Source organism: Manis pentadactyla, chromosome 4 (genome assembly GCF_030020395.1).
Source record: "Manis pentadactyla isolate mManPen7 chromosome 4, mManPen7.hap1, whole genome shotgun sequence".
Classification (NCBI taxonomy): Eukaryota; Metazoa; Chordata; class Mammalia; order Pholidota; family Manidae; genus Manis; species Manis pentadactyla.
Window position 1 is genome coordinate 160,534,469 of NC_080022.1, and position 23,874 is coordinate 160,558,342.

At 41.7% G+C, this 23,874-nt stretch overlaps 1 protein-coding gene across 2 annotated transcripts in view; it reads right to left on the bottom strand.

The window, feature by feature from the left end:
- The window catches only part of ANKFN1 (ankyrin repeat and fibronectin type III domain containing 1), a 359,764-nt gene that overhangs the window by 315,086 nt on the left and 20,804 nt on the right, over window positions 1-23,874 (bottom strand). Inside the window, exon 1 of one of the 2 annotated variants that reach the window (XM_036879836.2) lies at window positions 6,805-6,932. The exons of the other annotated variant lie outside the window; for it this stretch is intronic. The gene's annotated coding sequence lies outside the window, so the exon portion shown is untranslated. Of the gene's footprint in view, window positions 1-6,804; window positions 6,933-23,874 lie in introns of those variants that run through there. 2 annotated transcript variants of the gene reach the window in all.

A 23,874-nucleotide genomic window follows, 5' to 3' on the forward strand; every position in this document is an offset into this window, starting at 1 on the left:
CTTGGGAGTCTTGAGGAGGAGCAGAGGAAAATGGTTATAGGTGGGTGAGACTACATGAGCAAGGGGGAGAAAGCAAGAGCATCCCCGAACACGGTGGAACTGTCTGGAATAAGATATTAAAGGAAGTAGGGAGAAATTGAAAAGGTGAAGGGGTGGGGCAGGGGTTGGGGTCTGGACACTATTTTGTGAGTAATGTGGAGTCACAGAGATTTTTAGCTGGATGGGGGTATGGTCAGAGGGCAGTTCTAAGAGGAAGAAGCACCAAGTGCCATAACAAAGGAACTAGAGCAGCAGGGATATAGGTTACCATGTCGGGGGAATGGGAAAGAAAGACAAGTTCAAAAAGCATTAAGAAATTGAAATAAATGTGGATGGATGATAGTAGAGGCAGTGGGATGGGGTAAGGGTTGCAGGAATAAAGAAAATACTATAATTTGCATGTAGGGGGCTTGAAGAGTAAGTTAGCACTCTGAGAGGGACAGGCCCTTTAAGAAAGGGAGCATAGTAATGCGAAATTGATATGCAGACCTCCTGAAGACGATGTGATGGTGTAATCCTCTTTAGAGGTGTCAAGAAAACAGTTGGAATTGTGAAACAGGAGTACATTCTAGAAAGTTCTCTAGAAGGGTAAAATACTCATCTCATCAATTAGCTTTATTTTCTTCTCCTTTTTCTAAAAATTGCCAGTCCAAGTGCCACCTGACAGGACTGGGATAACCAGGTGGGAGTATTTCCTGAAGTAGGAGGGTCCTAAGGGTTGGATTCAATTAGGAATGACATATCCCAAGATTGCCGAAGGCCATTAGAAGCATTCTAAAAGGAATCAGGGTCAATAGCAGGAAGAAAATGCTGTGAGTCAAGACCAAAAAGTGATGAGAGGATTGGAAAAGCCAGTTTATGGACAAGCAGAATGGAGTGACATGTAGAAATAGATTAACTCAAGCAGCGTAAGCCCAGGGCTGTGACTGGCAGGTTAACGCTGGTGAACTCCCTTTCATGGAATGATAATAACAATGATGACAACATTAGGAGATTAAAATGTAGCTGAGCAATGTGATAGAGATGGCAAACCTGTGTTGAAAGGATGAATACATGTTGATGATGGAGGAACACAGCATCATTTGAGAATTTCGCTTAGGGACAGGAAACCTGGGTAGCTATTTGAAGCTTATATTAATGGACACAACATCCCTGCCAGCAGTGAAAACCTAAGTAAGAAGGATGTGACTAATACAAATTGCACAGTTGTGTGGAGTGAAATGATAAGTGCTACTATTTACTGTGAGCTGACTAAGTGCTGGGGGTGATGATAATGACTTTTCGTGTGTTATTTCTCATCATTACAACAATCCTGACAAGTAAGATGAGGAATATGAAGCTTAAAGCAATTAAGTAACTCAACCTATGTAAGTGTCAGGTCCAGGATGTAGTTCATGCTTTCCTGTTACCTCATGCTTAGCAAAACTTTCAACATTTGCTCAAATCTATGCACAAACTGTGCAGGCAAAAATGATTAAAGTATGGTTCAACTTAGAGTACAAGTCATTACTCTTGTGTTTTAATGAATTCATGCTAATGGCACTTAAATATGCTTTAGCTTTTTCTATCAAAGACAAAACAAAATACATTAAACATGTCCCTTCCTGCTTGTTACTGCCCTATTCTAGATTATTGTCTACCAAGCTTAAAAGATTTATAACCATTCTGCCTCCATTCCATCACTTTTTAACAACCTGGGTATTCCCCCACACCACTGCACTACCGAGCTTTCCAGGTCACAATGGCTACCAAGACTCTCAATCCAAAGCACGTTCACCCTCCTTGACCTCCAAGGGGCGTTCAGAAATGTTGACAGCTGCCTTCCTAGAAATGCATTTCCCTTTGGCTTTGTGAACTTTACAAACTTTTGGTACTCTTCTCTCTTTATCTTGCCTGTAATGTCAAATTTCCTCAAGATCCACTCCTAGAAGGTATTCTCAGATCACTTTTTTCACTCTTCCCCTAGGCAATTCCCCCATGATTTCAATTATGACCTGTGTGACTTCCAAATTTATATCCCTAGTTCAGACCTCGGTTCTGAACTCCAGATCCACATATCCCAAATGTTTACTCTACACACCTTACAGATCCCTGTGGATCAACATGCTCAAAACTGAACTCATTTTTTTCTTTCTTACATCACCTCTTCCACCTCTTCAAACCTCCATGTTCTTTATGTTAGGAAATGCACAACTATCTTCCATTTGCTAAGGCTTGAAACCGTTACCAGCATCAATTCCCGTATCAAGTTAATCAATAAAGTATCTTGATTTTAATTTCTTAAATATCTCAACTCAATAGATTATAAATTCCTTGAGGACAGAGATGAAATCTCTTTTGCTTATAGCAGTAAACTCAGTATACTACTTGGTGCTAGTAAAGAGTGGACTAACAAATAATATAAGTAAACTAAAAAAATAATAAAAGTAATGAAAGTCAACCAATAAACAAATGAATAAATGATGCAATCTTTTCACTTCTTACCATTTCTACTGTTGTTCCAGTACAAGCTACCATTATTTATCAGCTGGGCTCCCCATGCCAGAGGGTTGCTGGGGGGGTTAAATGTACATTAATACATGTAAAACACTTGGACAATGTCTGGCACATTGTGAGTTCTCAACAAATGCTAGCTGTCATCATCAGTAGCAATAGTATCAGCAGCAATAGTACGAATACTAAGGGACATAAAGAAATGTGTTGTTACAGAGTCTTATGTATAAATGCAACTTATTTGAGTTTTGTAAGTTACCAGTCTGACGTGAGTCTCACAGGGGTAAAATCAAGGTGTTGCATTCCTTTCTGTGGGCTCTACAGGCAAATCTGTTTCCTTGCCTATTTCAGCCTCTGAGACTGTCCACACTCCTTGGCTTGCGGCGGCCTTCTGCCGTTTCCAAAGCTAGCAATGCCAAGTTGGGTCCTTCTCACATCACTCTGCTCTTATGTCATCATTTCTCTCACTCTGATTCTTCTGCTTCCCTCTTCAACTTTCAAGGACCCTTGAGATTACAATGGCTCCCCCTGGATAATCCGGGATAATCTCCCTGATTTAAAATAGTTGACTTAACGGCATCCCATGGGCACACACACTCCTCCATCTGCAACCTTAATTGCTCCTTGCACATAACCTAACATTCACAGGTTCTGGGGATTAGGACAAGGACATCTGGGGAGGGGGGATTATTTTGCCAAGAGCTATTCAATTTGCTTTCCAAATATATGTATTAATGCTCCCACCCCTCACACAATGTAAGAGAGCACCAATTTCCATACACTCTTACTAATACCTGATATGATCATGTTTTTAAATTTTTGCCAGTCTTGTAGATGAGAAATGAATCACTCCTGGGCTATAATAGACATTCAAAAAATTTTTGCCTGAATGAATGAGTGAATACTGTTTCACAGTGCATTTCCCCAATACTAGCCAAGCTGAGCATGCTGGCCACTTGTAGCTCCTTTTCTATAAATTATCTGGTCTTCACTTTTGCCCATTTTTTCCTTTGAGGTATCACTTCATTATTAATGTGCAGGAATTCTTAGTTTGGTCATTTTTTAAAGTCATCATCCAAAATCAGAAACAAGAAATAAAGAGCTGTTTCCACAGACCCACTCCTTATTATATTTTTCCTTGTTCAATTAAAAGGTAGATAATGATGCAGAAAAATATGAATTGGGAGGAAACATGGACTTCCTGTTTGAGATGCAGGTCCCAGGTTCAATTCTGTTGGGTAGGTCACTTCTCTCTGAGTCTATTTCTCATCCAAACAATGAGATTTTTGTACTCCATAGCCTCTAAGGTCCCATCCTGTTCTGATGGACAATTAGTCTGCAAGTAGGAATAAGTCATCATTCCTCTCTGGTTAACTGGATCCTGCTCTACAAAGGGTCAATGAGTTTCCCATCCACCTCTCTCCCAGGCATACATCCATCTGATGTGCTCAAGTTCTACTTAGTCACTATGCAGAGACTGTCTTTCCTTGAGGGTATGTGACTATGTCTCTTTAACCTATAACATTAATAACTATTGTCATTACTATTATTTTGGCTAACATTGATAGAGCCCAACATTTATCTTCTAGGCACTGTGCCAAGGATTAGATATGCACTATCTCATTACAATAGTTCTATGAGGAAGATAATGTTAGAATTCCCATTTTACAGATGAGAATGTTGGGATACACAGATATTGGGCAACGTGTCTAAGGCCCCACAGTACCATCTGCACATGCCCATGAAGCTTGGGCAGCCTGGCTCCACCAGCTTGACTTCTACACAGTACATGCCAAGCTAAAGAGAGCCCTTTCCATGTTTTTATCATGTATCTTTAAACATAATTAGCTCCACCTCTCTAAAGAAGTCAACCTGGGGCTCCTTTTCACTGTGTATGTAGTTCTGAGCTTAAACTGCCTCATTTTCTTTTGTTTTGAAGGTTTGGCACAGTTTTTATTTATGTACCTGGTTTAGACTGAAGATTCATCATGCAAAATGCCTGAAGATAAGGTTAGGGACATCTTACCTCCAACTGGAGAATGCAACTCAAATCAGCCTTGGCATATAATTTTCTACCTACAAAGTTGGCAAAATGAAATGAAGGACAATACCCAGTAGTGGTGACAGTGTGATGAAAAGACCCCATCACTCAGTGTGAACTGGTGTGGCACTTTCTGAGGCCTAGGTGACAGTGTGGTTGACAGTATTGATGTTTAAACTGCACAAACAGTTTAGCTCAGATAATTCCTCTTTGGGGAACTCATACTACTGTATCCTACAAAAAATACCACAGAAATGCATATATATATTATATATAATATTATGTAATACATCAATATATGTTACCATATATGTAACATATTGTGTAATATATATAATATAGTATATATTTATATTAATATGGTGTCAATATGTGTAATATATGTAACATTACATATACACATTATATATTAATATATATATTATACATGTAATATGTTATATTTAAACACATGTTATATAAACATTTGTGCATATGTGTGTATATCTGCTACATGTTTGTAACAGTGAAGAAATGGGGACAATATAAACTCCAGCAATACTGAAAAAATGAAATAAACTATGGTAATCATAGAATGGAACACTATGCAATAGTTTAAAAGAATTAGGTTTACATACTGGCAAAGAAAGAGCTTCACAACATATCCTTAAGTGCGAAAAGACAGCTGCAAATCAAAATGTGTAGTGTGATTTTACTTATGAGTTTAAAGTAATCCAACTCCATTATGTGCATTTGTTTTTATATATAATCTGTATCTGTGAGTACTCCTGTACATTTTTAGAAAAAATGTTATCTGCAGGATATACACAAGTTAATGGTAGTTATTTCTGGAAAGGGAAAGGAATGGATTTGGCTTGGGGGATTATGAGTTAAAAAAGAGAATTTCACTTTTCCTCTGTATTCATTCTTTCTTACTGGCTATTTTATAATAATGTATCACATTGGTAATTTAAAAAAAACAAGAGAAAAAAGAAAGGACTAGGGGCTATAGAAAATTGATTTTCATAGAAACAAGACTAGCTCCTCATATAGACAGCAAGTCAGATTAAAGTAGCAGGGAAGCTGAACTTCTGTCTTCACTGTTGTGCAGGGAGGCCGTCTTCTAGGAAGTCGGCTCTCAGGAATGAGCTTGTTCTGTTCATTAGTTCACGAGCAAGCTCTGGAATCATACAACATGTAACTCTTCCCAAACTGGTAAAAATTATTTCTCGCTGCAATAAAAGACACCAGCCAGCACTGTAATAGCAATTGCTCTAGATGTCTGTATAATTTATATAACACTATAACCATTTTTTGTCAGTAAAACCCTGCATGAACACATTTAATCTATGAGGCAAAGACAGTTTCATCAGTAGTTAGCCACTTGAGGGTTTTGCTGTGCACTAAAGTCAAAATATATATAGCCCACACGCCATACCCTTGATTCAGACTGCAGAGTCCCCTCTGATTACCATTTTTTATCCTTGATTCAGCGGGCTGTGCTGCCAGAGCAGCAGTTGTTTGGTTCATAATGATTGCAAGAGCTCTCCAGATTTCATGGGATAAGCTCAATGAATTAGGCCGCCGAGGCTTTGCCACCTTTTCAGCCTAACAGGCTCTTATCACCATGCCCAGAGTGGAGCCAGAAGGTCTCCCTTCACTTGGTAGAGGTGACTGGTCCCTTGCTTTCCTCTTGATCTATTTTTGTTTACTTATCTGTTGCATTTTCCCTACTGTGTACATTTATGTCAAGGGGTTCGTTCCTAAGAATCCAGCTTTTCAACAAATCTTTTTTGCCAATGATGAGAAGTTTGGGGTTTAAATATCTACCTGAATCACTTTTGGGTATGTCATTGGTGGCCTCAGCAAAAAGGAATACGATCCTATTTCTCAGAGAGAGAGAGAGACTCACAGGTACACAGGAGAGGCTGTGAGCCAGAGCTAAGGTGTCTACACAGGTCTGATGGGTACAGGCCTGGCACAGACTTGCGGGAGCAGCTCCTCATATTCCTTGTGGACCAGGGTCCAGTTAACCAGGAGAAACCCCTCGGAGGCAGAGACGGTGTGGTGGGACTGGGCAACAAGCCAGGAATGCAGACATTTGGATTCCTTCCAAGACAAAGGAAGGGAGAAAATGGATTCCCATTCAAGTCTGAAAGGCCAGCAACCAGACTGCCAGGGGCAGGGGGAGTGGGCCCAGACAATGAGACCAAGAGCTAACTCCAAATCCTGAGGAAGAAGGGCACACTTACCACTAGCAGCTCAGGGACGGCCAGTCAGTGTCCCAAGGCCTCCAGGCCTTTCTCCTCAGCTCCAGCTCAAGGCTTCCTAGTTCTGTTTAGACTCTTCACCATGGTTCCCATCCAGGAACTGGAAGCTCTGTGCTTGTCCTGCAAATACGGCTGCTGCCACAGCAGGCCAGGGTAAGGGCTGTGTGCAGGTGGCATACCTTCTGCTGTGAGTGTCCCAGCAGGCGGTGAGGAAGCTAGCCTTCTAGGCTGGGGTTCCCTCCCCTTTCCTTTGCTAGGGAATGTATACTTTGTTGTTTACAGCATGGTTTGAAGGAGAGTTCAAAGTAAGCATCAGCGGACCCAAATTTTAGTCTAGGCATTCATTCATTCATTTGTTCATTCATTCATTCATTCAACATATATTTATTGAGTGTCTATAATATACCAGGCACTAGGTCCTGAGGTTATAAGGTTAGTAAAAGAGAGAGAGGGTCATGACTGAATTTGCAACCCAGTAGACCAGGGTCCAGCTAATTCATCAACCAATCCTGCAAGTAAATACATAATCACAAATTGTGATGTGTGATGAAGGAAAGAGCATTTATTGCTCAGGGCAATGAGCATTTATTAGAATGGGGGCAGAGGAGGGAAAGCCTCCCTGGAAAGTGAAGATATTAGTAAGAATTAACTGGATGAATGGCAGGGGAGCACTTTAGACAGAGGAATAGCATGTGCAAAGATCCTGGGGTAGGAAAGATGGTATGGTATGTTTAGGGAAGAAGGCTTGAGAAGGTAGAACATGAGACTAAGAAGCAGACTAGCTTAATCCATCTCCCTGCGAGGCAGGGGTTAGACAGGCTTTTTTTTTTTTTTAATAACAGGAAATTTCACTTGGCCAACAATATTGTTAATAAGAGCACTCCTTGCAAAAGCACCATAAATTAACCAACCTTTACTGGCTTTTAGAGAAAGGGAATTTAAAACAAGTGAGGTGGAAATTCTGTGTTCCTATAAAGGGGCTACTGGTAGAGCCATTTTAACTCATAACTCTTCATTAGAGCCAGTTTAACCCGTAACTTCATTCTCCCCAGGATAGCCAGTCCTGCATTTGTATTCTAATACTAATAGCCTCCAAGTAGTGAACGCTTCTTACCAGCCAGCCATTATGTTAAGCACTTTATATGCGTTATTTCATTTAATCCTGTCAATAACCCTAGATGGTTGTTTATTAGGACTCCAGAGACATTCCAGGTCTCTCCCTTCCTAGAGACAAGGCTGTTATAAGATTGTACTTCTGAGCTCCTTAAATTTGGATATGGCTACATGAGTAGCTTTAGTCAAACATAAGGGAGAGTGAGTATGTCATTTTCATATGCAAGCATTTAATTGTAAGTGTTCTAGTTTAACCTTCCCCCACCCTTTTCTGCAGTCTCATTATGGAAGTGTGTGTCTAGATTAGTGATTCTCTGCTGGGGTAATTTTGCCCTTCAGGGGACATCTGGAAATGTCTGCAAATCGTTTTGGTGGTTACAATGGGGGATGGGGTTGCTCCTGGCATCTAATTAGGGACGCTGCTAAATATGCTGCAAAGAACAGGTCAGCCCCCCAAAACATGGAATTATCCTGCCCCAGATGGCCACAGCGCTGGTGGAGGAAGCCTGGTCTGGATGGAGCCCCCACCTGCGTGTGCCTCTTTGTGACCACAGTGAGCAAATCCTGGCTGCTGGTTGACACTGACCATGAGCTTGAATGAAAAACAAACGTTTGTTGTGTTGAGCTACTGATAAGTGGTGCTTATTACTCCACATAAGCTCCTGGCTCCAGCATCCATCCTGACTAGCACAGTGTTAGATGCAACGATTACTCCCATTCTATTAATCAGGAATTTGAGACTCAGAGATGCCAAGTTGGTTGCCCAGGGCCACACAGCTAGGCAGAGCTTGGACTTCTACCCAAATCATCTGGATCTAAAGCCTGTATATTAACCACTGTATTAATCATTAACTAAATGTTAATCATTAAGGATCCTGTTCACAGATCCCAGGAGAAAATGGGACCTTAACCAAGAACTACTGAACCCCTCCTAAGGGAAGAAGGTGGCCTACAAAATTATTCCTATTTGTCTTAGAGCTGCTTGTCAAGGTAATTCAGAAAGACATTGAGAAACAGGTTCAACTTAAAGAGGAAGATAATATTTCATTTTTCTTTTGTTCCCCATACTTCCTCATAGATACATGAAATTTTCCCTAGTCCTTTGGAGAGTCTCATTAACTCCAAAATAATTAGAGCTGTTAGGCATTGTTCATTTGCCAAGACTCTAGAGTTTGGGTTCAACTGCCAGTTCTGCCCTCTACCAGCTGGGATGGCAAGTTATTTAACCTCTCCGTGACTGAGTTTCCTCACTTGTAAAATTAGATAGAGTCATAATAACACTATTATTATAGGGTTGCTGGGGATTATAACCATCTACTATTTGCAGTGGCTTATAGCATTTACTAAATCAATGAAGTGTTTGGGAATATGGATAGAGCCATTCTGACAAGACCTGAAGCCACCAAGCCGGGGGACAGCATTCCCGGTCTCCACTGATCCCCTAAGCTTGGGCACCCTGCATCCTCACGAGGACTTCAGGTAACTCAGGTCAGGGTCCATGACACAAGTCCAGCCCCACTGTTCCGTGTCCCCAGCTCAGCCAGCACCCGGGTTCCAGGGTCTTTTCAGCGGCTCAGCTGTGACTTGCCGAGGCTTCTGAGGTGGGAGGAAACCAATGCCTCCCAAATTCAATCCAGAAATGAAGTACTTGATCCCTGACATTGAAGAAAAGGAGAACTCTACCCCTGGATTTTATTTTGGTTATTTGCTTTGGAGCAGGGCCTGAGGCACAAGCAAAATCAAAGTTTCACATGATGCTCTTGGGGACAGCCCAGGAGTGAGGTGGTATTTCAACTGTAAAAATCTCTCAGCTTCATCTCTCTCCAGTGGATTCCTGGGAAAAAAGCTCACTGCCTCAGTCACCCAGTAGGCCCTGAATAATAACCATCATTATACTAAGGCATGACCAACATTTATATTTCATTTTGTACATTCTCAAGTGCTCTCCCTTGAATTTTCTATTTCCTTCTCACCAAAATAGAGAAAGAGAGGAGTTGGCAGAATTGGACAGCCTTCAAATGAGACTTTTGAGGAAAAAACAAATATTATTAATCCTAAGTAGGAAGATGAGGAAACTGAAGTATAGAAAAGGGAAACACTTGCCAAAACCCAAACATTATTAAATTATAACTAATAGTTCTGGAATCAGAAATTGAGATTTATAATTCAAATAACATATCCAAGCTGCAGAAAGAAAATTAACCCATGGATTAATTTAGTATTATCATTACCCAGCAATTAAATCAATCCATAATTTTCTGTATCATATGCCATCATGGAAGCAAAAAATAAAACAATGAGAGAACACCTATTAGAATGGCCAAAATCCAGAACACTGACAACACGAAGCGCTGGAGAGACTGTGGAGCAATGGGAGCGCCATTCATTGCTGGAGGGAAAGCAAAACGGTACAGCCACTTGGGAAGACAATTTAGCAGTTCCTTAAAAAAAAACACAAAGAACTAAAAATACTCTTACCATATGATCCAGCAATTGTGCTTATTGGTATTTACTCAAATGGGTTGAAAATTTAGGCCCACACAAAATTCTGCACACTGATGTTTATAGCAGCTTTAATTATAATTGCCAAAATATGGAAGCAACCAAGTAAGTGAGTGGATAAACTGCGCTACATCCGGATAGTGGAATATTATTCAACACTAAAAAGAAATGAGCTACCAAGCCATGAAAAGACAAGGAGGAAACTTAAATGCATATTAGTAAGTAAAAGAAGCTAATATGAAAAACTATATACTATATGATTCCAGTAATATAACTTTTGGAAAAGGAAAAACTATGCAGACAGTAAAAAGATCAGTGGTTGCTGTGAGTTGTGGGGAGGGAGGGATGAATAGCTGGGGCCGGAAGATTTTGGGGAAATGAGACTACTTGTATGGTACTAAAATAGTGGACACATGTCAATATATATTTATCCAAACCCACAGAATGTTGTCACAAAGCAAGAGTGAACTGTAATGTAAATTATGGACTTTGGGTGATAATGATGTATCAGTGCAGATTCATCCGTTGTAACATATGTACCACTCTGGCCAAGGAATGTTGGTAATTGGGGGCTGTGCATGAGTCGGGGCAGAGGGCATATGAGAAATCTCTTTACCTTCTTCTCAATATTGCTGTGAACATAAAGTTGTTCTAAAAAATAAAGTCCATTAAAAAAAGGAAATAGAATAGAAAAGAAGCTATTGTAATGTCTTAGGCTTCATAAAGGCAAGTATATTTTTGAGAAATGTTTCCTGCATATGTGTATATAAAATCCATATCTTACTATGGGTTACAGTAAAGTTTAAACATCAGGTCGTATGATTTCTACAGGCCCTGTCAACTCTCGCCCTTATATTCCATTAATGAGCCATAAGGCAGACAAAGGGGCATCCCCAGAACCAGCAGGGCCCCCATCTGAGGATCTCAATGGCCTGTTCAGTGCACAGCTCTTTTTTATGTTGGAGCCACATCAAAGAATATTTACAATTGCCAAGCATGCCATGAACAGCATTTCCTCGGCCAAGAATATCTCTACTTTCTACCCCTATTTCCCTGTCCTCTTTGTGTACTTAGTAAATTCCCACTTATCTTTGAAGACCCAGTTCAAATATCACTTTCTCTCTGTAAATTTCCCTGTAGACCCAGCAGAATGAGCTGCTGTTTCCTGGGTATGCCCCACAAGTTTGTTCATACCCCTCCTCTAGCTCTTGTTTTATTTTAGGCAGCTGTTTACACATCCGCCTCTCCCTGTAGACTGTGAACTCCATGGGAGCAGGAAGTGTTTATTTCATTTCCATATCATCAGCCTGGGATAGAGGGTCTGGAACATAGCAGACAGTTGATTATGCTGCTTGAATTAAATTGAATTCTCCTTCCAGCATACTCTACATCTGCTGGGCAATTCAGGACAATAAATCACTTTCATCTCATGGAAGGACCATCCCCTGCAACTCGCTGTGCAGAGCCCTGCTGCCCATCTCTTAGCAATCCCCTGGGCTACTGCTGCTGAGGACAAGCTGCGGAAGGAACTCCCTCCTGCTAGCTGCGAGCTGCTCTGCAGTCTTCTGTCTGCAGATGATCTCCGGGGAGGCTGCTCTGTTCCATTTCCCTGCACAGCCTTCGGTTCAGTGCTTTCCAGACCGAATAACTAGAAAGTGCCACTGACCAGGTCCTAGACCTTTGATTCTGCTCAGCTACGCTCCTCCCTGCTCTGCCAGGGATGAAGCCTGCAGAATTTCGGGCGGACAACTCCATGCGAAGCCATGCAGCACCGCAAAAAGCAAGATTCTCTTTCGTGTCCCCCATTGCCTGAATTGTCTCACTCTCACTTCAGTGTTGATTGACTTTCAAAGGCTATTGAAATTGGCATTTTTACTCATTTTACAAATGTCCAGATGCACAGTCTTCAGGATCAGCAATGTAGTAGCCCTATTATTACCCAATAGCAGGTGCTCATTTACATATTTAGAGTTATCTATTTATGTAATAGTTAATTATCAGACACACGTTTCCCAGAGCTTTGATGTCCTTCCACCTAGATTCAGTTCTTTCCTTAGGACTTCCACGCTCAGGTTATAATATGATAGCAATAGTGCCATTAAGTCAGCAATTGCCAAATTCTGCTTGCACACCCAGATCATTTGCAGAAACTTGTAAAGACAGATTCTTGGAACCTTACTTCCCAGGTACCTGAAGATGGCTGGGATGAGCTCTGACATCTTTATTTTCCAGAAGCTCCCCAGGAGATTCTAATGCTTTTCCACATTTAAGAGCCACCACTGATGACTCCATCAGGGAATAAGATGCCCCATATGCATGAACTTCCTAGATGAATAAAATTTACAAATTCAAAAATATAAACAATTTACCCATCTATTCATTGCTCGCTCCCCACACTGCTCTAAAATTTGTTGTATACCAGCAGAAAGTAGTGAATATAATTAGCTTTTATATTTATAATGAATGGTATCTTAAATATTAAGTCCTACTCTATAGTCTAGTGATGTGCTCATGTATAATTGACTATTTAATTCTTGTTTGATCCTTTATTAAGTGGCCTCAAATATTTGACTTCTCACACCTTTTCAGTAGTTTTCTTTTTAGTTTAAGTTCCAGAGAACTGATGTTGGAAGAAATAAGATCTCCAGATTTGGTGGGGTGGGGGGATGCACACATTATTATGTGTTAGTTAATATGTACAAATGCTCTTCAACGAGCGTTTCTTTTTGTACATAACTATAACGTGACTTCACTAGAATATGCAGTTTGATGCATTTTTCAAGTGCTGGAGATGACATCACTCCTTGGTGATGAATACAAGTTGGTCTACATAGGAATGTAAATAGCTGACATGGCAACAGAACCTTGCAGAACTATATTCTAATCAACGAACTGCTGAATGTTTGTGGTGCTTCTCAAACTTTAGTATAAAGGAACCATTAGGTCTGCTTGTTGAAAATGCAGATTTTTCAGCCCCATCAGCAGAGAGTCTGACTCATTAGGTCTCAGGCTATGGCCCAGAATGTGCATTTTTAACTGGCACTCCAGGTATTCTGATGCAAGTGGCTGATCAATCAGTGCTTTTCAAAGTAAGTCTGATAAACAACTGGTTGTATTTTTGTATCCCAATCTTCTACCTTCCAATACCTGGTCCCTCAGTCCATGAGATATAGATATGTAATTCACCACACAAATTTGACTCTATCTAAACTGGTTTATTCTTACTCCATGGGAAATAACCACTCAACATAGAAGGTCGTGGCCATGGCAAGTTGCTATAAAAGTTTCTAAACACTTACTCTTGAGGACTGACTCTCACCCACGGACTACACTTTGAGTACCACCATCATAAAGCACCAGTTAAGAAATACCTCATTAAATTGTGAATTGTTGAGAGGTCCCTAACCCTGAATTATTGAGAGGTCCCTAATCCTAGGAATCCCAATAACAATGATCTTGAGAGAAATGACTATCTAACTGGTAAAAGTGTCAGTTGGTGAGGAGGCAAATTCTGGGCCACATGTCGGCTCTAGGAGAAAAGTATGTAAGAATTCATTAGTGACACTGATTCTTTTCCTAAACAGTAGAAGAGGAGTGGGGAGGAAGGAATTTTCCTGAGAAGACAATGGTACAGATCCCTCTGTCAAGAGTTCTGTGTTCTTTACAGGAAGCCCCTAGGCAGGATCTAAACACAGCTGGACTTGGAGCCTCAGCTGACATGCTGGCCGAACTCTTAGTTTTGAGAACTTGGATAGACAGGGAATGAGACTAAGGTTAAGCCTCCAGCTGAGAAGCTGAGCTGGCTGAGGGAAAGAGATCTCTAAGACTACTCAGTCAGTTATTCTACCACCTTCTAGGCTCTCCTTCTCACTGGCTGATGGCAAAAGTTTTGGCATTAGCTTTAGAAATAAAACGTCAAGAGCTATCGTTATCCCTGTTGTAACATGCTGTAAAATAGTTACCACGTGGTTCACTTGATGTATGTCAAAATCACTTTGATTACTGCCTAAAGTAGCTCTCTAGGCTGCAGTTTGCTCATGTGGGACAACTGCCTGTCCACAACCTCAGAGGAAACAGTCTCCAAACAGTGCATTTCTGTAGGTGGTGCTGGTTGGCTGGCTCTGAGAGATTTCTCCTATTTCATTTCATCAACTAAAATGATCACTGGAAAAGTGGAGTGGCACAGACACCTAACCTCAGAGTCCTAGGACTCGCTGGGCACTCCTTCCATAATCTCATTTTCTGTATCTGCTTGGTCTCCAAGTCCTGTTACAACTTTTTAAATGTCCCTTGTACCTCTCCCAACTTCTCTGTGTTTATCACCACTTTCTTTGTTAGAGTTTTGTCTTTCTTCCTGAAATATTGCTATAGCCACCACGCCAGTCTCCCTCTTTGGTTCTGGTCTTCCTTGTCTATCTTCCATACACCCCCTGCCCCAGAAAGATGAAATGACCAAGCCACCTCCCATGTAATGCCCTGCGACATCACCCACGTGCCAGAGTCCAGACCTCTTAAGGCGGGATTGCTCATGGCTTGGCTTTGTGTTGTCTCTGAAGTAGAACCCTCACCCCTTCCCATCCCAGTAACTTCAGCCATGCAGTTTCTCAAAGGAAGTGAAGACTTTCCTTGACCTTGTTGACCCTCTGCCAGGACCCTCCTTCTCCTTTCATTTTGTTTCATGAATTTCTACTCATTCCTTAAGGCTGAGTTTCAATGTGGCCTCCTATGTATCTATTAAATTGTTGTACTGATTTGTCTAAATTTCTGGCTTTTCCAGGAGACCAAGAGCCCTCTGGCAAATGGAGACTGGGTTGAATCAAACTCTGCATACCCAGAGTATAACACTAGGTGACACAAAACTGGTAGGCACCTAGCAACACTTGCTGAACACCAGCAGAAGCCCTGTGGAGGAACAATGAGACAGAATTGTGGATCAGTAAGAAGGGAAGGACAGGAGGCCTGGAATCCCAAAAGGGACCAACTCTTCCCAATCTAAAAATCACTGGTTCACTTGAGATTTTAAAATGTGCTAAAAGAAAGAAACACTGGTGAAGGAATAAAACCAGAAAATTAAGCATGTTAGTAACTTGTGATATGATCCCTCCCTCCCTTACCATGCTCTTTAAGTGAAAGAAAGGCTCAGTGGCGTCCTGTTCGACTAACAAGCACCAGCAGTTAAATAGAAACCACTCTCTCCCCACTGAATCCACTGCTCATAAAGGCTCCTGGGGTAGAAAATTGGTGCACAGAAAAATAGCATGTCACTTCTGAGCTGTGACAAGGTAAGACTGTCCATCCATTACCACTCCTTTTCCAAACCTGCTGGGCAAATTGCAAAATGGCAAAGAACATCTTGGCAGGTGTGGACAGGCTGGAAAGCAGTGTCTCTCTTTCCTCTTAACCTCAGGGGCACGTGAGCTTGGCACTGTTCAATGTAAGTGTAACTAAAGAGACGCCCTGTCCTTCACCCCATCCATCACCCAACACATATACATACACCTACCTTCTGCCCTCTAGAGATTTGCTCTGGACAGTAGCAGAAAGATATATTAATAGCTACTTTTCTGATTGCAGAGATGGGGATGAAGTTGAGGATTTGCCACGAGGTGTTAAAATATAAATTCTAATTTCAAAGCTTCTGTTGATTCTTTGAAGAATTAAAGGTGAGGTTCTTCTTTCATTTATTATAAATATTTAGAGAACTTTCACTTTTCTAGGCTCTGGGGACACATCAATTAACAAAACGAAGTACCCACCCTCGTGGAGCTTACCTTATAGAATAGGAGACAGATGATAAGTAAACTGGAAAGTCTGTGACATGCGAGAAGGTGATAAATGCTATAAAGAACAATAAAGCTGGCTGATGTAATGGGGATAAAATGTGGCATGTACCTGTGTGTGTGTGTGTGTGTGTGTGTGCTCGCGTGTGTTGAGGAGGCTATGTTGTATGGGGTGTTTGGAGGACATACGAGTATGTGGAATTTGAGCTGAGACTGTATTAGTTTCCTGTGACTGCTGTAAAAAATGACCACAAACTTAAAACAACAGAAATTAATTTTCTCATGGTTCTGGAAGCTGGAAGACCAAAATCAGAGTTTTGACAATACCATCTTTCTGCTTAAGGTTTTGGGGAAGAATTGTTCCTTCCAGCTTCTGGTGGCCACACCCTTCACGGACACGTGGTGGTCTCTGCCAATCTCTGCTCCAGTGGTCACGTTCCCTCCACTTCTGTACGCATTTAATTTCCGTCTGCCTCTCTGTTATAAAGATACTTGTGACATACTTAGGGCCCACCCAGATAATTCAGGATAACTCTTTTCAAAAAACTTAACAAAACACATCTCTTTCCATCTAAGATGACATTCTCAGATTTGGGGGATTAGACCATGGATACATCTTTTTGGGGGTGATAATTTATTCCATTATAGAGACTCAAATAATATGAGGAAGAAATAGGAAATCTGGGAGAACAGTGTTTTCAAGCAGAGAGAAGAGAAGCACCAGGGCTGCCTATCCTATTACAGGAAGGGCAAGAAAGCCAGTGTGGCTGGACGGGAGACAGTGAGGTAAGAAGACGCAAGATGAGGCCGAGGGTGTTTAGTGGTGGCTGACAGCCAGCAAGGAAAAGGGGTCATCAGTTCTACAACCACTTGAAACTGAATACTACCAACAACTTGGATGCTCGTGGAAGCAGATTCTTCCTTAATCCTTTCCAGACAAGATGTCAGTCAGTCAAAAAAACTTTACCTTTGGTGTTGAGACCCTATGCAGAGATCTCATCAAGTTTACCCAGTTTCTGACCTACAGAACTGCCAGATAATAAATGGGTGTTGTTTTAAGCTGCTAGATTTATGGTAGTTTGTCACACAGCTCAGAAAACCAACACACCTCCTCACTCCCTGTGCCTACAAAGAGAAGGAAGGGGAAGAGAGAGCCCTTGCTGGTTCCTCTGGGCAAGCGGAGAAACAGCGCAGGCCAGTTCCAGACTGCATCAACCCTTTTCCCCAGCCAGGCTGGGACACTTGCACAGAAAGGCTGTATTATTTCTCTTTTGCAAACGTATGCTTCATGATAATGTTCTCTTCTGTCTTCTTTTCTTCTTTCATGTATCTTGCTGCAAGCTTCCAAGGTAGATACTACTTGGAAATGGCAACAGATAAGGCTGTTTGCCATTAATAATGTTTTTTAATTGTAGTCCTAGAAATTATATAGTGGGAGCTACCTCTCCGTGTACCCACAAGCAAGTTTCCTGTATGTTCCAGGATTATTTACCAACGAAAGCAGTTCATACATTTACCTCTGAAGCCCTGGCTGGACTCACAATTCTCTGAAATAAGTGGTTTTCTTTGAAAATTAACCACATATCCACTGGCTGCTTTGAGTTAAGCCAGTTTAGAGCATTTGTCCTTTTTGGTTGAAGTAATTCAAATTGGGATGTTAGCAACATCGAAAAATGAGCTTGCTCCCAGTTTGCTTTATAAGGAAGTGCTTTGAACACAGTGTTCACATCCCTTCAGGGAACAACATCTCTCGATAAATGGAAATATTTTTCAACAAATAACCTCCTGCTCCAGAATTGTGAAAACTGGCTAAACAATCTGTTGCCATTCCTGTGTCAAATGTTGGGGTAAAAAAAATGTTGAGTATTATAGGTAATTTGTGTTGAGCTAGTGAGAAGTGAACAGAGTGTGTGTTTCATTTGTTTGGAAGAAAAATGAAGTGTTTGGAAAGTATATTTTAATTGATAAACAAAATAAACCCTATTTATTTAAAATAAAGACTGCATATCAGTTGCACAATGATACTCAATGGCTTTGCTGTATCATACCTACAGTTCCATTTTGTCTTGCAATTTTGATTAACACATTTTTATTGTGTGTCTGCCATTTTTGTTGACCCATTTACTAACTTCTCTGCTTAGTTGGTACAGGTCTTTAATTATATCTCTTCTTTTAAGTGCCATTATTGTCAACAGAGTTGAGTATTTTATTTACTTCAACGTCCTTTGAGGAGCTACTACATTCTAAGCTCTGAACCAGCTGTCAGGGAGACAGGAATGAATAATGCAGTTGCTGCCCTGAAGATGCTCATAATTTACAATGATGGTTCCCTAGTGTTCCAGGGGTGGAGGCCCAGAATTCCTCATGCTCACTGCAAATAACAAGGAGGACTGGTATTAAAAGAAAATAAACTTTAATAAAATAAAATAGACATTTAAATAAAGCAAATACTATAAAATTTTATGATAAACCAGACATGATTTTATATTAGAGTCTAGCATGGACAAGTGTTTGTGGATACCAAAGACTTAAGAAAGAAAAAAAAGGATAGGAGCAAAACCAAAGCAAAGGAACAATTCTACATCTAAATTTTTTTCTGTAAATTGGAGAGGGACATTGCTATTTTAGTTCATCATGGTTTTGGGTCACTGTTCTTATTAAGAGAAGTTAATATATAAACAAGTTGAATGTGGCACATTAGAAGCCCTTACAAGGTTTACCTTTCAAGTGAAACATTGCTCTCTTGCCTCTGTTTTTCTCCTCCTCCAAAACTTTCAGTTCCTCTCTACTGCTGATCAGTTGGAAATAAACTACTTCTGGGATGTAGCCCTCCACAGTCGGGCCCACAGCTTACACATCCCCGTTTCACTCCCTGCATTCTCTGCTCTGACTACTCCGACTGCATCCTATGCCGCATCCCATCCTTAACATGCCATGCGTTTTCCTCTGTGCCTTTTTCCATGATGGTCCTTCCTTGGCAGCCCCATCTTACCAGGGAGCAAACCCAACCCAAATCCATGAGTCTTTCCTGAATGTCATTCCCCTTTTAACAGCCAGAGCACAACTTTTCATTCCTATTTTTTCAATGCATATCATTTACACTTATAAAAGTCTTTCTTGCAATAGTGGTAGTAGATGTCGTTTATTAGCAAAAATGTGCCAAGCACAACTCTATTACCCTGCACATATTGGGATGAGGGAACAGAGGCTCAGGGAGGTATTGTTAGAGGTGACCTGGATGGTAAAGAGCAAAGCCACAGATGGATTCCCAGTCTGTCTGGTTCCAAAGACAGTGCTGCCCTTATGTCCTAGAGCCACCCTTCACTGACTTTATCTTCATGGGGATATAAGCAGAGATGTGTCTTCTTACTATCACTGTGTCTTATACCTAATACATCTACTGAATTGAACTGAATTTACCTTAGGAGGAAGAAAAAAGATGATACCACGCTCCCAGCTCTTACTAGCAAAGTTTAAAATGATTGTTACTATTCTGTATTGGTGAGTAAGTGAGAGAAAAATTAAAAAACTCTTTAATTCGCTGTTTAATGGGGGTGCTAATGAACAGTCAGTCTCATTTTAGAACTGTCTATTGGAATAAAAATGTGCATGCCCTGACATGCAAGTCCACCTTTAGAAATGTCTTCCAGGGAAATAATTACAATCAAGTGCAAGGATATGTGTATGAGTCTATTTATTTCAGTGTCATGTATGGTAGTGAAGGCTTATAGATGATCTAAATGTCCATTAATAGGGAAATGGATAAATATATTAGGGATGATATAAGATGGAGTATTATGTAGACATTAAAAAAGTTAACACATACAAATATCGAGTCATTGCATTGTACACTGAAAACTAAAATAATGTTATATGTCAATTACAATTCATTTAAAATAAAGGTTAGCATAGATCTACACATGCAAAGTTGGGTGTTCACAATCTATTACTGAATTGACAAAATAAGTTTTGGTATAGCGAATATTATCCTATTTTTCTCAAAAAGAGTCTCTTTTCTTATCTGCCACCTCCATATACACACATACAAACACAAACTTCTCAAGATCTCAAACGGTATTTTTTTTTCTCAAAACAATGGTTATGGTCCAAAGATGAGGACAAATTATGCTAAGCACCCTACATTCTACAGAAAGCCACTGCTCATGGCCACCAGTCATGGCCATCTCTCTCTAAGTCATGCTAGGAGTGGCCAAACTGCCCTACTACATTAGCCCCTTGCCTCCCTTCTCCCTTCCTCCCGGCAGATTGAGAAGAGATGCTAAAGAGGTGATCACCCTTGTGAGCAATGCAAGGGTTGAATTAAGAGCTTAGCATTTCTCAAAGGCTGCCCACAGGAAGCTGAAGCTTCCAAATCCCATTTTAGGATGACCAGTGTCTGCAAAAAGGGGAGACTGGGGTAGTTTCCCTTGTTAGATGTCAGTCAGGGGAAAGGAGAACAAGAGAGAGACAGATGGAGGGAATCATGTCCCTAGAGAGGGCAAGGATGAGTAGATGAGGGTGGAAGCTACATAGGTGGACCCATGCGGTATTGACGGGTGGAGATGCAAAGAGAGCCATAAGAAATGCAGGGTGACCACCACCATCTAGTAATCAGCTGAGGAAGTGGCCACATGAGGCAAGATGCTGCCAATGGCTGGGAATCAACCCACTATCCACACTGCCTGTTGGAATCACCCCCTACTCTCAGGGCTGGTAGAACTACATCAATAGGTTTGTCCAGCCAACGAGAGGAATGCAACCTCACCCTGAAAGTATGGAATTTTTAGCTTTTTCCTCCTCTCCCTTTTCTCCCCTGAACTGTGGGTGTTTTGTGATGAGGAAAGGGAGACAGGGAGGTATTCTGCAACCAGGTTGTATGTTCTCCTCAAGCATCTAGGGCCACAGCTACAGAAAAGGCAGGAGAAGAGCTTCAGATTGAGTTTTAAGGTGAAATTAAAAATAACAAACTAAAACAGAACTGTGTTTATCCATTTACCAGACTAAGACTTTTAATTACTCAAAGTGGCTAAAAATTATGGAACTGGACTAAGACATCATTAAAGGTGCCTCTATCCAGACATGGAGTAAGAACAACATAATCTAGTTACAGATGGTTACTGGAATTAATAAAATCTTTCATGCTTTTGTCTAAAGGGCTGAGAGCCCTCAGTAACTGGTTACACATGCGCACATGCACACATGCTCACATATGTGCATAGAAAAATGTGCCTAACTAGGACAGGGCTTAGCAAACTTTTCTGTAAATGGCTTTGTGGGTCATAATACAGGCTGTCACAGCTACTCAACTCTGCCATTGCAGTGCCAAAGCAACCACAGATAATATGCACACATATGTGTGGCAGTGTTACAATAAAACTTTATTTATAAAAGCAGGCAGTGAGCTAGACTTGGTCCACAACTGCGGTTTTCCAACCTTTGGTCTAGAAGAATGGGTAGGATATCCATCAAAGTGTTCAGCTGGGAGGAGTGGACAGGTGCTTCCACAAAAATAGCATTTAACAAATGAGTCACTGGGACCCATTTGCAGCTTTCCTTGGAGGTGAAAATGTAAATGGATGCCACTAGCCAGTCCAGGGAAACCAGCTTATTCCATGGGTGCTAAATGGCCCTGAAGGGTGAAGGGGGCAGTAGGTATACAGGGCTGAAAGCAGGGGGTTTCAGTTGTGTTCAGACAATACCGCCCAGATAAAGAAACAACTGCCTCCCTGGGAAGCAGCAAGGCCTTTCAGTGGACTCTATGTACTTGCTGCAGCCAGGCGAGGGTCACAGTCAGTGTTTCCCAGAGTGATCTAGTCACTTCTCCACTGACTGTGAGGAGCACTGTGTGGCCCCAGTGTCCCCTTCCAGGGCAATCCAGGCCATCTCAGTAAATGCAGGCATGGTTAAAGCTTAGAAATCTCAGCACCCCACTGCAGACGAGGATCAAACAGACCAGGGGTCAAGCTCTGGCGCCCTCCGTGCATGTCTGTGAGACTTGGAGAAGTTACTCAGCCTCCTGAGCTTCCTCTTCGGTCTCATAGTAGCTGCTGCAGCACCCGACACAGAAATGTTTTTTGTGTGCCATTCAGATGCATTATCTAGGATCCTCACACACTCCCTGCCAGATAAATATTGTTCATAATTCCTAAAAAGGGAGCCCATAATTCCCTTTGACAGAAGTATTGTGAGGATCTGAGATAATTCATGCTAAATCCCCACTATGCCACTTGACAGGATGCTGGAGTTGGAGAGACGATAGTTACTACATTAGTGCCCTTTCCTGTTAGCAGTGTTCAGGGAAAGTGTGAAGCAGGTGCTAGGCAAGCAGCTAGAACCGCCGTGTGATGCGGGCTCTATGACACTACATGTGGCTTCTCTAGGACGCTGCGTACGTTCCCCAGCATGGGAAAGGGAGAAGACATTTTAGGGCTGGACCCTTGCTCATTGTTGTTTCCAGGAGCCGAGCCTGCTGGCCAGGACAGGCACGTCCTCAACATCCGGTTCAGGTAAGAAGTCCAAAGAGAAGAACTGGGTAGAGTCCCTGGCTGGCCTGATAAGGACCTTAAACGGAGAAACCTGAAAATACACTGACAAATGGGGAGAGAGGCAAGGAGACATTAAAAATTCAAACTTGGAAACTGAAATCCTTTTACCAGTGGAAGCCAATCCACTTTCAATCTTCATAAATTGATTTTTAAAAGCAAACATTCTTTACCTCAGAGCTTCAGTTTGCCTGAAGCTTTTGTGGCTCCTAATTCTCTGTACCGGTTCCTCCTCCTGTGGGTTCTTCAAGTCGCTTCTTTTGCATCTTCTAACAATTAACGTCTCCTTCTTTGTGCCTTAGATTCAAACTTTCCAAGGGGAAGAACAGGCCTATTAAGCAAGAAAACTCCTCCAGGCTACTTCACAGTCGTCCTGAACCTGTGAATGAGCTGTGTTCTCCTGCTAAGCCAGCGTGGGGACACCGCAGGGTCACGTGGCGGAGGCCATGGTGGCCTGAGGGCAAGGACCCTTCAGATGGCTGGGCTGGGCCTGGGAGCAGCACCCAACGGGGCTGCCGCTTCGTGAAAGCCCTCTGAGCATCCACAGATGGTCTCACAAACGGCAAGAAGTTAAGTTGCCAGCTGGTTGGCCCGAGTCCATTTGTATTACTTCCCTAAAGCTGCCTGTTACAACAAATGACCAGAACTTGTTTCTTTACCACAGAAATGTGTTTCTTCACCACGCCGGAAGCCAGAAGTCTGAAATCAGGGGTGTTGGCTTTGCTGGGCAAAGGTTCCAGAGGAGAATCTTTCCTGGCCTTTTCCAGCCTCCGGTGCCTAACGGGCTTCCTCGGCTTGAGGCCGCGTGATTCCAGTCTCTGCCTCCGTCTTCACAGCCTTCTCTTCTATGGATCCCATCTCTTTGTGTCTCTTGTAAGGACACTTGTCATATGGTTCAGAACCCACCTGGATAATCCAGGATGATCTCTTCTCAAAATCTTTTAGTTATATCAGCGAAGACACTTTTTTTCCAAGTAAGGTCACATTCACAGGTTCCGGGAATTAGGATATGGACATATCTTTTGGAGGTCAATATTCAACCCACTTGGCCAGTGAAGGCTAAGACATAACTGAGACATTTAACATTAGTCTAACCTCTAAACAACCTGGCACAT